Consider the following 15,323-nt stretch of genomic DNA (forward strand, 5'->3'; position numbering starts at 1 on the left):
TCAACAGGTCATGCAGTAAAGGAAAAAACAACTCCTAAAAAGGGACTGTCCTCGAAGTTGACCAATCCAGAGGAAGTGCCACGCTGAATGGGGAGCCAGATGACGAGGGGGACCAACCAGAAGATGATTCTACCTTTATTTACACTTCCTCATTGTAAATAGTATAAAATACTGGATCAGGGAAAGACAGGTTATCAGAATGCAGGCTGACTCGCTGATGTTATCGGCTAGGGAGATGCATTTCTGATCCAGAGCTCTGTAACTGCTCATTGCTTGCTTGAAAAGATTCACTAAAAGGTTTGAACTCAAAATTCTAAATTTTGTGTGGACATTCAGTTATTTATTGCTTTTTGAGTTGCTTTTAAGAATTCTGAACATAGCACTCCCCCTGGGAGGGTGACAGTTTTTTCTACTTGCAGCAACCAAGAGAAAAACTCCTTCACTATTTTATGCAAATTTAAGCTGTTTTAAGCTATTTTTGGGACATGTCATTTTTTGACATTTTTGCCTTACTATAGCCTTGCTTTTTTGGTCATTTTTTTCAACATGCCTTTTTATGGTGTTTTTGGCTTTTTTTGCAATAATCTTTGCTATGACGTGTCTCAGCACGCTATTTTATGCAATTTTAAGGTGTTTTAAGCTATTTTCGGGACATGTCATTTTTTGACATTTTTGCCTTACTATAGCCTTGCTTTTTTGGTCATTTTTTCAACATGCCTTTTTATGGTGTTTTTGCTGTTTCTTGCAACATTCTTTGCTATGACGTGTCTCAGCACGCTATTTTATGCAATTTTATGCTGTTTTAAGCTATTTTTGGGACATGTCATTTTTTGACATTTTTGCCTTACTATAGCCTTGCTTTTTTGGTGATTTTTTTCTACATGCCTTTTTATGGTGTTTTTGGCTTTTTTTGCAATAATCTTTGCTATGACGTGTCTCAGCACGCTATTTTATGCAGCTTTAAGGTGTTTTAAGCTATTTTTGGGACATGTCATTTTTTGACATTTTTGCCTTACTATAGCCTTGCTTTTTTGGTCATTTTTTTCAACATGCCTTTTTATGGTGTTTTTGGCTTTTTTTGCAATAATCTTTGCTATGACGTGTCTCAGCACGCTATTTTATGCAATTTTTAGGTGTTTTAAGCTATTTTTGGGACATGTCATTTTTGACATTTTGCCTTACTATAGCCTTGCTTTTTTGGTCATTTTTTCAACATGCCTTTTTATGGTGTTTTTGCTGTTTCTTGCAACATTCTTTGCTATGACGTGTCTCAGCACGCTATTTTATGCAATTTTAAGCTGTTTTAAGCTATTTTTGGGACATGTCATTTTTTGACATTTTTGCCTTACTATAGCCTTGCTTTTTTGGTCATTTTTTTCTACATGCCTTTTTATGGTGTTTTTGGCTTTTTTTGCAATAATCTTTGCCATGCTGTGCCTCAGCACGCTATGTTACGCAATTTTAAGCTGTTTTAAGCTATTTTTGGGACATGTCATTTTTTGACATTTTTGCCTTACTATAGCCTTGCTTTTTTGGTCATTTTTTTCAACATGCCTTTTTATGGTGTTTTTGGTTTTTTTGCAATAATCTTTGCTATGACGTGTCTCAGCACGCTATTTTATGCAATTTTAAGCTGTTTTAAGCTATTTTTGGGACATGTCATTTTTTGACATTTTTGCCTTACTATAGCCTTGCTTTTTTGGTCATTTTTTTCAACATGCCTTTTTATGGTGTTTTTGGCTTTTTTTGCAATATTCTTTGCTATGCTGTGCCTCAGCACGCTATGTTATGCAATTTTAAGCTGTTTTAAGCTATTTTTGGGACATGTCATTTTTTGACATTTTGCCTTACTATAGCCTTGCTTTTTTGGCCATTTTTTCAACATGCCTTTTTATGGTGTTTTTGCTGTTTCTTGCAACATTTTTTGCTATGACGTGTCTCAGCACACTATTTTATGCAATTTTAAGCTGTTTTAAGCTATTTTTGGGACATGTCATTTTTTGACATTTTTGCCTTACTATAGCCTTGCTTTTTTGGTCATTTTTTTCAACATGCCTTTTTATGGTGTTTTTGCTGTTTCTTGCAACATTCTTTGCTATGACGTGTCTCAGCACGCTATTTTATGCAATTTTAAGCTGTTTTAAGCTATTTTTGGGACATGTCATTTTTTGACATTTTTGCCTTACTATAGCCTTGCTTTTTTGGTCATTTTTTTCAACATGCCTTTTTATGGTGTTTTTGGCTTTTTTTGCAATAATCTTTGCTATGACGTGTCTCAGCACGCTATTTTATGCAGCTTTAAGGTGTTTTAAGCTATTTTTGGGACATGTCATTTTTTGACATTTTTGCCTTACTATAGCCTTGCTTTTTTGGTCATTTTTTCAACATGCCTTTTTATGGTGTTTTTGCTGTTTCTTGCAACATTCTTTGCTATGAAATGTCTAAGCACGCTATTTTATGCAATTTTATGCTGTTTTAAGCTATTTTTGGGACATGTCATTTTTGACATTTTGCCTTACTATAGCCTTGCTTTTTGGTCATTTTTTCTACATGCCTTTTTATGGTGTTTTTGGGTTTTTTGCAATAATCTTTGCTATGACGTGTCTCAGCACGCTATTTTATGCAATTTTAAGCTGTTTTAAGCTATTTTTGGGACATGTCATTTTTTGACATTTTTGCCTTACTATAGCCTTGCTTTTTTGGTCATTTTTTTCTACATGCCTTTTTATGGTGTTTTTGGCTTTTTTTGCAATAATCTTTGCCATGCTGTGCCTCAGCACGCTATGTTATGCAATTTTAAGGTGTTTTAAGCTATTTTTGGGACATGTCATTTTTTGACATTTTTGCCTTACTATAGCCTTGCTTTTTTGGTCATTTTTTTCTACATGCCTTTTTATGGTGTTTTTGGCTTTTTTTGCAATAATCTTTGCTATGACGCGTCTCAGTACGCTATTTTATGCAGTTTTAAGGTGTTTTAAGCTATTTTTGGGACATGTCATTTTTTGACATTTTTGCCTTACTATAGCCTTGCTTTTTTGGTCATTTTTTCTACATGCCTTTTATGGTGTTTTTGGCTTTTTTTGCAATAATCTTTGCCATGCTGTGCCTCAGCACGCTATGTTATGCAATTTTAAGCTGTTTTAAGCTATTTTTGGGACATGTCATTTTTTGACATTTTTGCCTTACTATAGCCTTGCTTTTTTGGCCATTTTTTCAACATGCCTTTTTATGGTGTTTTTGCTGTTTCTTGCAACATTTTTTGCTATGACGTGTCTCAGCACGCTATTTTATGCAATTTTAAGCTGTTTTAAGCTATTTTTGGGACATGTCATTTTTTGACATTTTTGCCTTACTATAGCCTTGCTTTTTTGGTCATTTTTTTCAACATGCCTTTTTATGGTGTTTTTGGCTTTTTTTGCAATAATCTTTGCCATGCTGTGCCTCAGCACGCTATGTTATGCAATTTTAAGCTGTTTTAAGCTATTTTTGGGACATGTCATTTTTTGACATTTTTGCCTTACTATAGCCTTGCTTTTTTGGCCATTTTTTCAACATGCCTTTTTATGGTGTTTTTGCTGTTTCTTGCAACATTTTTTGCTATGACGTGTCTCAGCACGCTATTTTATGCAATTTTAAGCTGTTTTAAGCTATTTTTGGGACATGTCATTTTTGACATTTTTGCCTTACTATAGCCTTGCTTTTTTGGTCATTTTTTCAACATGCCTTTTTATGGTGTTTTTGCTGTTTCTTGCAACATTCTTTGCTATGACGTGTCTCAGCACGCTATTTTATGCAATTTTATGCTGTTTTAAGCTATTTTTTGGACATGTCATTTTTTGACATTTTTGCCTTACTATAGCCTTGCTTTTTTGGTCATTTTTTTCTACATGCCTTTTTATGGTGTTTTTGGCTTTTTTTGCAATAATCTTTGCCATGCTGTGCCTCAGCACGCTATGTTATGCAATTTTAAGCTGTTTTAAGCTATTTTTGGGACATGTCATTTTTTGACATTTTTGTCTTACTATAGCCTTGCTTTTTTGGTCATTTTTTTCAACATGCCTTTTTATGGTGTTTTTGGCTTTTTGCAATAATCTTTGCTATGCTGTGTCTCAGCACGCTATTTTATGCAATTTTAAGCTGTTTTAAGCTATTTTTGGGACATGTCATTTTTTGACATTTTGCCTTACTATAGCCTTGCTTTTTGGCCAATTTTTCAACATGCCTTTTATGGTGTTTTTGCTGTTTCTTGCAACATTTTTGCTATGATGTCTCAGCACGCTATTTTATGCAATTTTAAGCTGTTTTAAGCTATTTTTGGGACATGTCATTTTTTGACATTTTTGCCTTACTATAGCCTTGCTTTTTTGGTCATTTTTTCAACATGCCTTTTTATGGTGTTTTTGCTGTTTCTTGCAACATTCTTTGCTATGACGTGTCTCAGCACGCTATTTTATGCAATTTTAAGCTGTTTTAAGCTATTTTTGGACATGTCATTTTTGACATTTTTGCCTTACTATAGCCTTGCTTTTTGGTCATTTTTTCTACATGCCTTTTATGGTGTTTTTGGCTTTTTTTGCAACAATCTTTGCCATGCTGTGCCTCAGCACGCTATTTTATGCAGCTTTAAGGTGTTTTAAGCTATTTTTGGGACATGTCATTTTTTGACATTTTGCCTTACTATAGCCTTGCTTTTTGGTCATTTTTTCTACATGCCTTTTTATGGTGTTTTTGGCTTTTTTTGCAATAATCTTTGCTATGGCGTGTCTCAACACGCTATTTTATGCAATTTTAAGCTGTTTTAAGCTATTTTTGGGACATGTCATTTTTGACATTTTTGCCTTACTATAGCCTTGCTTTTTTGGTCATTTTTTCAACATGCCTTTTATGGTGTTTTTGGCTTTTTTTGCAATAATCTTTGCCATGCTGTGCCTCAGCACGCTATGTTATGCAATTTTAAGCTGTTTTAAGCTATTTTTGGGACATGTCATTTTTTGACATTTTTGCCTTACTATAGCCTTGCTTTTTTGGCCATTTTTTCAACATGCCTTTTTATGGTGTTTTTGCTGTTTCTTGCAACATTTTTTGCGATGTCGTGTCTCAGCACGCTATTTTATGCAATTTTAAGCTGTTTTAAGCTATTTTTTGGGACATGTCATTTTTGACATTTTTGCCTTACTATAGCCTTGCTTTTTTGGTCATTTTTTTCTACATGCCTTTTTATGGTGTTTTTGGCTTTTTTTGCAATAATCTTTGCTATGACGCGTCTCAGTACACTATTTTATGCAGTTTTAAGGTGTTTTAAGCTATTTTTGGGACATGTCATTTTTTGACATTTTTGCCTTACTATAGCCTTGCTTTTTTGGTGATTTTTTTCGACATGCCTTTTTATGGTGTTTTTGGCTTTTTTTGCAATAATCTTTGCCATGCTGTGCCTCAGCACGCTTATGTTATGCAATTTTAAGCTGTTTTAAGCTATTTTTGGGACATGTCATTTTGACATTTTTGCCTTACTATAGCCTTGCTTTTTTGGCCATTTTTTCAACATGCCTTTTTATGGTGTTTTTGCTGTTTCTTGCAACATTTTTTGCTATGACGTGTCTCAGCACGCTATTTTATGCAATTTTAAGCTGTTTTAAGCTATTTTTGGGACATGTCATTTTTTGACATTTTTGCCTTACTATAGCCTTGCTTTTTTGGCCATTTTTCAACATGCCTTTTTATGGTGTTTTTGCTGTTTCTTGCAACATTCTTTGCTATGATGTCTCAGCACGCTATTTTATGCAATTTTATGCTGTTTTAAGCTATTTTTTGGGACATGTCATTTTTGACATTTTGCCTTACTATAGCCTTGCTTTTTTGGTCATTTTTTTCTACATGCCTTTTTATGGTGTTTTTGGCTTTTTTTGCAACAATCTTTGCCATGCTGTGCCTCAGCACGCTATTTTATGCAGCTTTAAGGTGTTTTAAGCTATTTTTGGGACATGTCATTTTTTGACATTTTTGCCTTACTATAGCCTTGCTTTTTGGTCATTTTTTCAACATGCCTTTTATGGTGTTTTTGGCTTTTTGCAATAATCTTTGCTCTGACGTGTCTCAGCACGCTATTTTATGCAATTTTAAGCTGTTTTAAGCTATTTTTGGGACATGTCATTTTGACATTTTGCCTTACTATAGCCTTGCTTTTTTGGTCATTTTTTTCAACATGCCTTTTTATGGTGTTTTTGGCTTTTTTTGCAATAATCTTTGCCATGCTGTGCCTCAGCACGCTATGTTATGCAATTTTAAGCTGTTTTAAGCTATTTTTGGGACATGTCATTTTTTGACATTTTGCCTTACTATAGCCTTGCTTTTTGGCCATTTTTTCAACATGCCTTTTTATGGTGTTTTGCTGTTTCTTGCAACATTTTTTGCGATGACGTGTCTCAGCACGCTATGTTATGCAATTTTAAGCTGTTTTAAGCTATTTTTGGGACATGTCATTTTTTGACATTTTTGCCTTACTATAGCCTTGCTTTTTGGTCATTTTTTCTACATGCCTTTTTATGGTGTTTTTGGCTTTTTTGCAATAATCTTTGCTATGCTGTGCCTCAGTACACTATTTTATGCAGTTTTAAGGAGTTTTAAGCTATTTTTGGGACATGTCATTTTTTGACATTTTTGCCTTACTATAGCCTTGCTTTTTGGTCATTTTTTTCTACATGCCTTTTTATGGTGTTTTTGGCTGTTTTTGCAATAATCTTTGCCATGCTGTGCCTCAGCACGCTATGTTATGCAATTTTAAGCTGTTTTAAGCTATTTTTGGGACATGTCATTTTTGACATTTTGCCTTACTATAGCCTTGCTTTTTTGGCCATTTTTTCAACATGCCTTTTTATGGTGTTTTTGCTGTTTCTTGCAACATTTTTTGCTATGACGTGTCTCAGCACGCTATTTTATGCAATTTTAAGCTGTTTTAAGCTATTTTTGGGACATGTCATTTTTTGACATTTTTGCCTTACTATAGCCTTGCTTTTTTGGTCATTTTTTCAACATGCCTTTTTATGGTGGTTTTGCTGTTTCTTGCAACATTCTTTGCTATGACGTGTCTCAGCACGCTATTTTATGCAATTTTATGCTGTTTTAAGCTATTTTTTGGACATGTCATTTTTTGACATTTTTGCCTTACTATAGCCTTGCTTTTTTGGTCATTTTTTTCTACATGCCTTTTTATGGTGTTTTTGGCTTTTTTTGCAACAATCTTTGCCATGCTGTGCCTCAGCACGCTATTTTATGCAATTTTAAGCTGTTTTAAGCTATTTTTGGGACATGTCATTTTTTGACATTTTTGCCTTACTATAGCCTTGCTTTTTTGGTCATTTTTTTCAACATGCCTTTTTATGGTGTTTTTGGCTTTTTTTGCAATAATCTTTGCTATGACGTGTCTCAGCACGCTATTTTATGCAATTTTAAGCTGTTTTAAGCTATTTTTGGGACATGTCATTTTTTGACATTTTTGCCTTACTATAGCCTTGCTTTTTTGGTCATTTTTTTCAACATGCCTTTTTATGGTGTTTTTGGCTTTTTTTGCAATAATCTTTGCCATGCTGTGCCTCAGCACGCTATGTTATGCAATTTTAAGCTGTTTTAAGCTATTTTTGGGACATGTCATTTTTTGACATTTTTGCCTTACTATAGCCTTGCTTTTTTGGCCATTTTTTCAACATGCCTTTTTATGGTGTTTTTGCTGTTTCTTGCAACATTTTTTGCGATGACGTGTCTCAGCACGCTATTTTATGCAATTTTAAGCTGTTTTAAGCTATTTTTGGGACATGTCATTTTTTGACATTTTTGCCTTACTATAGCCTTGCTTTTTTGGTCATTTTTTTCTACATGCCTTTTTATGGTGTTTTTGGCTTTTTTTGCAATAATCTTTGCTCTGACGTGTCTCAGCACGCTATTTTATGCAATTTTAAGCTGTTTTAAGCTATTTTTGGGACATGTCATTTTTTGACATTTTTGCCTTACTATAGCCTTGCTTTTTTGGTCATTTTTTCAACATGCCTTTTTATGGTGTTTTTGGCTTTTTTTGCAATAATCTTTGCCATGCTGTGCCTCAGCACGCTATGTTATGCAATTTTAAGCTGTTTTAAGCTATTTTTGGGACATGTCATTTTTTGACATTTTTGCCTTACTATAGCCTTGCTTTTTTGGCCATTTTTTCAACATGCCTTTTTATGGTGTTTTTGCTGTTTCTTGCAACATTTTTTGCGATGACGTGTCTCAGCACGCTATTTTATGCAATTTTAAGCTGTTTTAAGCTATTTTTGGGACATGTCATTTTTTGACATTTTTGCCTTACTATAGCCTTGCTTTTTTGGTCATTTTTTTCTACATGCCTTTTTATGGTGTTTTTGGCTTTTTTTGCAATAATCTTTGCTATGACGCGTCTCAGTACACTATTTTATGCAGTTTTAAGGTGTTTTAAGCTATTTTTGGGACATGTCATTTTTTGACATTTTTGCCTTACTATAGCCTTGCTTTTTTGGTGATTTTTTTCGACATGCCTTTTTATGGTGTTTTTGGCTTTTTTTGCAATAATCTTTGCCATGCTGTGCCTCAGCACGCTATGTTATGCAATTTTAAGCTGTTTTAAGCTATTTTTGGGACATGTCATTTTTGACATTTTGCCTTACTATAGCCTTGCTTTTTGGCCATTTTTTCAACATGCCTTTTTATGGTGTTTTTGCTGTTTCTTGCAACATTTTTTGCTATGGCGTGTCTCAAGCACGCTATTTTATGCAATTTTAAGCTGTTTTAAGCTATTTTTGGGACATGTCATTTTGACATTTTGCCTTACTATAGCCTTGCTTTTTGGCCATTTTTCAACATGCCTTTTTATGGTGTTTTTGCTGTTTCTTGCAACATTTTTTGCGATGACGTGTCTCAGCACGCTATTTTATGCAATTTTAAGCTGTTTTAAGCTATTTTTTGGGACATGTCATTTTTGACATTTTGCCTTACTATAGCCTTGCTTTTTTGGTCATTTTTTCTACATTCCCTTTTATGGTGTTTTTGGCTTTTTTTGCAATAATCTTTGCTATGACGCGTCTCAGTACGCTATTTTATGCAGTTTTAAGGTGTTTTAAGCTATTTTTGGGACATGTCATTTTTTGACATTTTTGCCTTACTATAGCCTTGCTTTTTGGTCATTTTTTCTACATGCCTTTTATGGTGTTTTTGGCTTTTTTTGCAATAATCTTTGCCATGCTGTGCCTCAGCACGCTATGTTATGCAAGTTTAAGGTGTTTTCAGCTATTTTTGGGAGATGTCATTTTTTGACATTGTTGCCTTACTATAGCCTTGCTTTTTGGCCATTTTTCAACATGCCTTTTTATGGTGTTTTGCTGTTTCTTGCAACATTTTTGCGATGGCGTGTCTCAACCACGCTATTTTATGCAATTTTAAGCTGTTTTAAGCTATTTTTGGGACATGTCATTTTTGACATTTTTGCCTTTACTATAGCCTTGCTTTTTGGTCATTTTTTCTACATGCCTTTTATGGTGTTTTTGGCTTTTTGCAATAATCTTTGCCATGCTGTGCCTCAGCACGCTATGTTACGCAATTTTAAGCTGTTTTAAGCTATTTTTGGGACATGTCATTTTTTGACATTTTTGTCTTACTATAGCCTTGCTTTTTTGGTCATTTTTTTCAACATGCCTTTTTATGGTGTTTTTGGCTTTTTTTGCAATAATCTTTGCTATGACGTGTCTCAGCACGCTATTTTATGCAATTTTAAGCTGTTTTAAGCTATTTTTGGGACATGTCATTTTTGACATTTTTGCCTTACTATAGCCTTGCTTTTTGGTCATTTTTTCAACATGCCTTTTATGGTGTTTTTTGCTGTTTCTTGCAACATTTTTTGCTATGACGTGTCTCAGCACGCTATTTTATGCAATTTTAAGCTGTTTTAAGCTATTTTCGGGACATGTCATTTTTTGACATTTTTGCCTTACTATAGCCTTGCTTTTTTGGTCATTTTTTCTACATGCCTTTTTATGGTGTTTTTGGCTTTTTTTGCAATAATCTTTGCCATGCTGTGCCTCAGCACGCTATGTTACGCAATTTTAAGCTGTTTTAAGCTATTTTTGGGACATGTCATTTTTTGACATTTTTGCCTTACTATAGCCTTGCTTTTTTGGTCATTTTTTCAACATGCCTTTTTATGGTGTTTTTGGCTTTTTTTTGCAATAATCTTTGCTATGACGTGTCTCAGCACGCTATTTTATGCAATTTTAAGCTGTTTTAAGCTATTTTTGGGACATGTCATTTTTTGACATTTTTGCCTTACTATAGCCTTGCTTTTTTGGTCATTTTTTCAACATGCCTTTTTATGGTGTTTTTTCTGTTTCTTGTAACATTTTTTGCTATGACGTGTCTCAGCACGCTATTTTATGCAATTTTAAGCTGTTTTAAGCTATTTTTGGGACATGTCATTTTTTGACATTTTTGCCTTACTATAGCCTTGCTTTTTTGGTCATTTTTTCAACATGCCTTTTATGGTGTTTTTGGCTTTTTTTGCAATAATCTTTGCTATGACGTGTCTCAGCACGCTATTTTATGCAATTTTAAGCTGTTTTAAGCTATTTTCGGGACATGTCATTTTTTGACATTTTTGCCTTACTATAGCCTTGCTTTTTTGGTCATTTTTTTCAACATGCCTTTTTATGGTGTTTTTGCTGTTTCTTGCAACATTTTTTGCTGTGACGTGTCTCAGCACGCTATTTTATGCAGTTTTAAGGTGTTTTAAGCTATTTTTGGGACATGTCATTTTTTGACATTTTTGCCTTACTATAGCCTTGCTTTTTTGGTCATTTTTTTCAACATGCCTTTTTATGGTGTTTTTGCTGTTTCTTGCAACATTTTTTGCTATGACGTGTCTCAGCACGCTATTTTATGCAATTTTAAGCTGTTTTAAGCTATTTTTGGGACATGTCATTTTTTGACATTTTTGCCTTACTATAGCCTTGCTTTTTTGGTCATTTTTTTCAACATGCCTTTTATGGTGTTTTTGGCTTTTTTTGCAATAATCTTTGCTATGACGTGTCTCAGCACGCTATTTTATGCAATTTTAAGCTGTTTTAAGCTATTTTTGGGACATGTCATTTTTTGACATTTTTGCCTTACTATAGCCTTGCTTTTTTGGCCATTTTTTTCAACATGCTTTTTGTGGTGTTTTTGCTGTTTCTTGCAACATTTTTTGCGATGACGTGTCTCAGCACGCTATTTTATGCAATTTTAAGCTGTTTTAAGCTATTTTTGGGACATGTCATTTTTTGACATTTTTGCCTTACTATAGCCTTGCTTTTTTGGTCATTTTTTTCAACATGCCTTTTTATGGTGTTTTTGCTGTTTCTTGCAACATTTTTTGCTGTGACGTGTCTCAGCACGCTATTTTATGCAGTTTTAAGGTGTTTTAAGCTATTTTTGGGACATGTCATTTTTTGACATTTTTGCCTTACTATAGCCTTGCTTTTTTGGCCATTGTTTTCAACATGCCTTTTTATGGTGTTTTTGCTGTTTTTTGCAACATTTTTTGCCATGGCGTGTCTCAGCACGCTATTTTATGGAATTTTAAGTTGTAGAACCATAGTATGGAAAACTGCACAAGCAAAAATAAAAACCCATACAGATCATCATCTAAAATATGCCCATGTTTATGAAGAAAGGAAAAATATATATAATTGTCCAGATACATGTATTTTCACCTTCAACAGCAAAAATGAAAAATAGAAATCACACTGACTGGACCAAGTTGGACAACAGACCTAAAAATGTGAGGACTACTTTGCAGCTTCAGGACCAACTCAACAGCTAGCAATTAATAATCTAGAGTAGGATTAGTTAAATGAATATAATTAAGGAAACGCTGAAGGGATATTTAGAAAAGAGCAAAGAAAAAAACACATGAAGATGTAATAAAATGTCAATCAGCATTCCACAGGCATTTTAGCCAAGTCCAACTGGCTGACGGCTGTTGGCCATTTTTTGAGCTATTATATATCATTTTCAGCCATTTTTAGGAGCGGTCAAAATTGGACTTTTTTCGACATACTATACTATTGCCTTGTTGGCCATTTTTTTGATATGCTAAATTCTGAGGTTTTTGGCTTTTTTCTGCATCTATTTCCACTTTGTATACTATGACAAGTCTCTACAAGCTATTATATGTCGTTTTCAGCCATTTTTAGGAGCGGTCAAAATTTGACTTTTTTCGACATACTATACTATTGCCTTGTTGGCCATTTTTTTGACATGCTAAATTCTGCGTTTTTTTGGCTTTTTTTGGCCTCTATTTACACTTTGTATACTATAATAAGTATCTTCAGCCCATTATATGTCGTTTTCGGTCATTTTTGAGAGCAGTCAAAATTTCACTTTTTTCGACATACTATACTATTGCCTTGTTGGCCATTTTTTTGACATGTTAAATTCTGTGGTTTTTTTGCTTTTTTTGGCCTCTATTTCCACTTTGTGTACTATTACAAGTCTCTGCGAGCTATTATATGTCGTTTTCAGCCATTTTTAGGAGCAGTCAAAATTTGACTTTTTTCAACATACTATACTATTGCCTTGTTGGCCATTTTTTGACATGTTAAATTCTGTGTTTTTTGGGGGGTTTTTGGCTCTTTTCGGCAGATTTAAAAAGATGCACGTATGCCTGGTTCTGTTTTACATTTCTCAACCGCTATGTAGCTGGATGCAAAAGGCCTGTTTCCTTTCCTACAGGGAGTGATGACTGGATGTAGAAACTGTTGTTAGTTGTTTCCCCTTCACAACTCATTAGACCTGTCAATAAGAAGAATAGATGAGAAAAAGTGAAATTTCACTGACTGTATTGGAAAAAGCACCAGAACACGTGTCATTCCACGAAACTACCATGAAAGGCTGAGGGCATTACAGTGTCCATACCACTAATTCGTCACGTGCATATGAAGTGCACATTGTTTTTAAATGCCATATTCTACTCTATTCTACTCTACTATACTCTACTCTACTATAATATATCCTATAATGTTAATACTTTTGTGGCAAACTCTACTATGACTCTTATGTTGAATAGTATTTTTATGACTTACTATAATGTGACTTGAAAAAACTATTTCTCTATGATATACTTTACTATATTTTATAAGACAGAATTTCAACATACTATACAATGACTACATATTGATATTTTTAGAACATACTCTAAAATTTCTATTTAACTTTTTTGACATGCTATGAAATGATTTTTACATGCTATTTTAAAGACATACCATACACGATATACTCACGAAAACCTCAGAATTTAGCATGTCCAAAAAATTGCCAAAAAGGCAATAGTATAGTATGTCAAAAAAAGTCAAATTTTGACCGCTCCTAAAAATGGCTGAAAACAACATATAACAGCTTGTTACATGCCAGGCAGGGGCACAGTGCTGTGTGTCTTTTTCTCCACTGTTTTTTCTCCCTCCTCCCTTGTGCTTTTTCGAGGTGCTAATGATCTGAGTGTTTCCACCTGTGCATACCACCTGTGCAGAGGGTCAGGATGCTCATTGGTCCCCTCCACTCTAACCTGGCCAATCATCCGTCGGCATGGTTTTCAAAATGGATGCCCCACAGAGTGCCAGTGTCTCTTTTGTTCCTTTTTTGTTCTGTGCCTGAGCTGGCTGTGTGTTTTTGTGACCTGTGACCAGAACTGTGTTTTTGAATTTGGTGAAAGGTTTGTGATGAGAGGTTGTGGAGGTTGTGGATGTTGGGTAAGTTGGGAGTACCCTTCACATTTTTTCACACACTTCTCGAACAAACGAATTCTCTGTAGACATACTAGGTTAAGTGGTTGTTGCTACCCCCTGTTTTTTTGTTAGTAAAAGCTGTTCTTTAGAGAAGGGAGAAGGTTTTTGTTTATAGTTTGTTTTTTGAGATAGTGGTTTAGTTAGTTCCAGTTTTGTTCTATTCAGTTATTTTCTTTGGCACAACCACCTGGTCCCATCCTCTCTCACATTTTGAGAAACCTTTGTTTGGTCACCAATAAATTACAATTATTTCCACTTCTACTCTGGTTCGTCTTTCTTGGTTGTCGTGCTATTGTCCCTTCACTTTAAAGGGAACGTAACATAGCTCGTAGAGACGTGTCATAGTATACAACGTGAGAAAACAGGCCAAAAAGGCCAAAATTTAACATGTCAAAAAATGGCCAAGAAGGCAATAAATAGTATGTTAAAAAATGTCAAATTTTGACCACTCCTAAAAATGGCTGAAAACGACATGTTGTAGCTCGTAGAGACTTGTAATAGTATACAAAGTGGAAATAGAGGCCAAAAAAAGCCCAAAACGTCAGAATTTAGAATTTCAAAAATGGCCAACAAAGCAATAGTATAGTATAATGAAAAAGTCAAATTTGACCGCTCCTAAAAATGGTTGAAAACGACATACAATAACTCATAGAGACGCGTCAAGGTATAAAAAGTGGATATAAAAGCCCAAAACCTCATAATTTAGCATGTAAATAGTAAAGGCAATAGTATAGTATGTTGAAAAAAAGTCAAATTTTGACTGTTCCTAAAAATGGCTGAAAAAGACATATATTAGCTTGTAGAGACTTGTTATAGTATACAAAGTAGAAATAAAAGTCAAAATAGGCAAAAAAAAAATCCAGAATTCAGCATGTCAAAAAATGGCCTTTCAAAAAGATGGCTGAAAATGTCATAGTATAGCATGTCGGAAAAAAGGCCAAAAACAAAATCTAATCTACGAACTACAAGGTACCAGGTTCCCCTCGGTCTGTTCGATGGCCTCGTCTGGCCCATGTATTTGAAACAGAAGAACATCAGTATGATGTATACTATAGTATGTCGTCCAAAATCACACAAAAAAGTCATACTGTATTATGTCGCCCAATAAAGCATAAAAGTCATACTATAGTATGTCATCTAAATAGCAGAAAAGTCATAGTATTAGTATTTTAAAAAGTCACATTATATTAAGTCATAAAAATACCATTCAGCATAAGAGTCATAGTAGAGTTTGCCACAAAAGTATTAAAATCATAGTATATAGTATAGTTGAGTAGAGTACGGCATTTTAAAAAAAAGGGCAGTGAACTTCATATGCATGTGATGAATTAGTGGTATGGACACTGTAATGCCCTCAGCCTTTCATGGTAGTTTTGTGGAATGACAGGTGTTCTGGTGCTTTTTCTGATACAGTCAGTGAAATTTCCCTTTTTCCTCATCTATTCTTCTTATTGACAAGTCTAATGAGTTGTGAAGTGGACACAACTAACAACATGCTAATGTTTAAGG

The 15,323-nt window shown here is 34.2% G+C and overlaps 1 protein-coding gene across 1 annotated transcript in view; it reads right to left on the minus strand.

Moving 5' to 3' along the window:
* LOC121944878 (zinc phosphodiesterase ELAC protein 1) overlaps nt 1–15,323 on the minus strand; it is a 38,898-nt gene that overhangs the window by 19,501 nt on the left and 4,074 nt on the right. The window lies entirely within an intron of this gene.

The sequence above is a fragment of the Plectropomus leopardus genome, chromosome 4 (assembly GCF_026936395.1).
Source record: "Plectropomus leopardus strain MGB_pleo_1.0 chromosome 4, ASM2693639v1, whole genome shotgun sequence".
Taxonomy (NCBI): Eukaryota; Metazoa; Chordata; class Actinopteri; order Perciformes; family Serranidae; genus Plectropomus; species Plectropomus leopardus.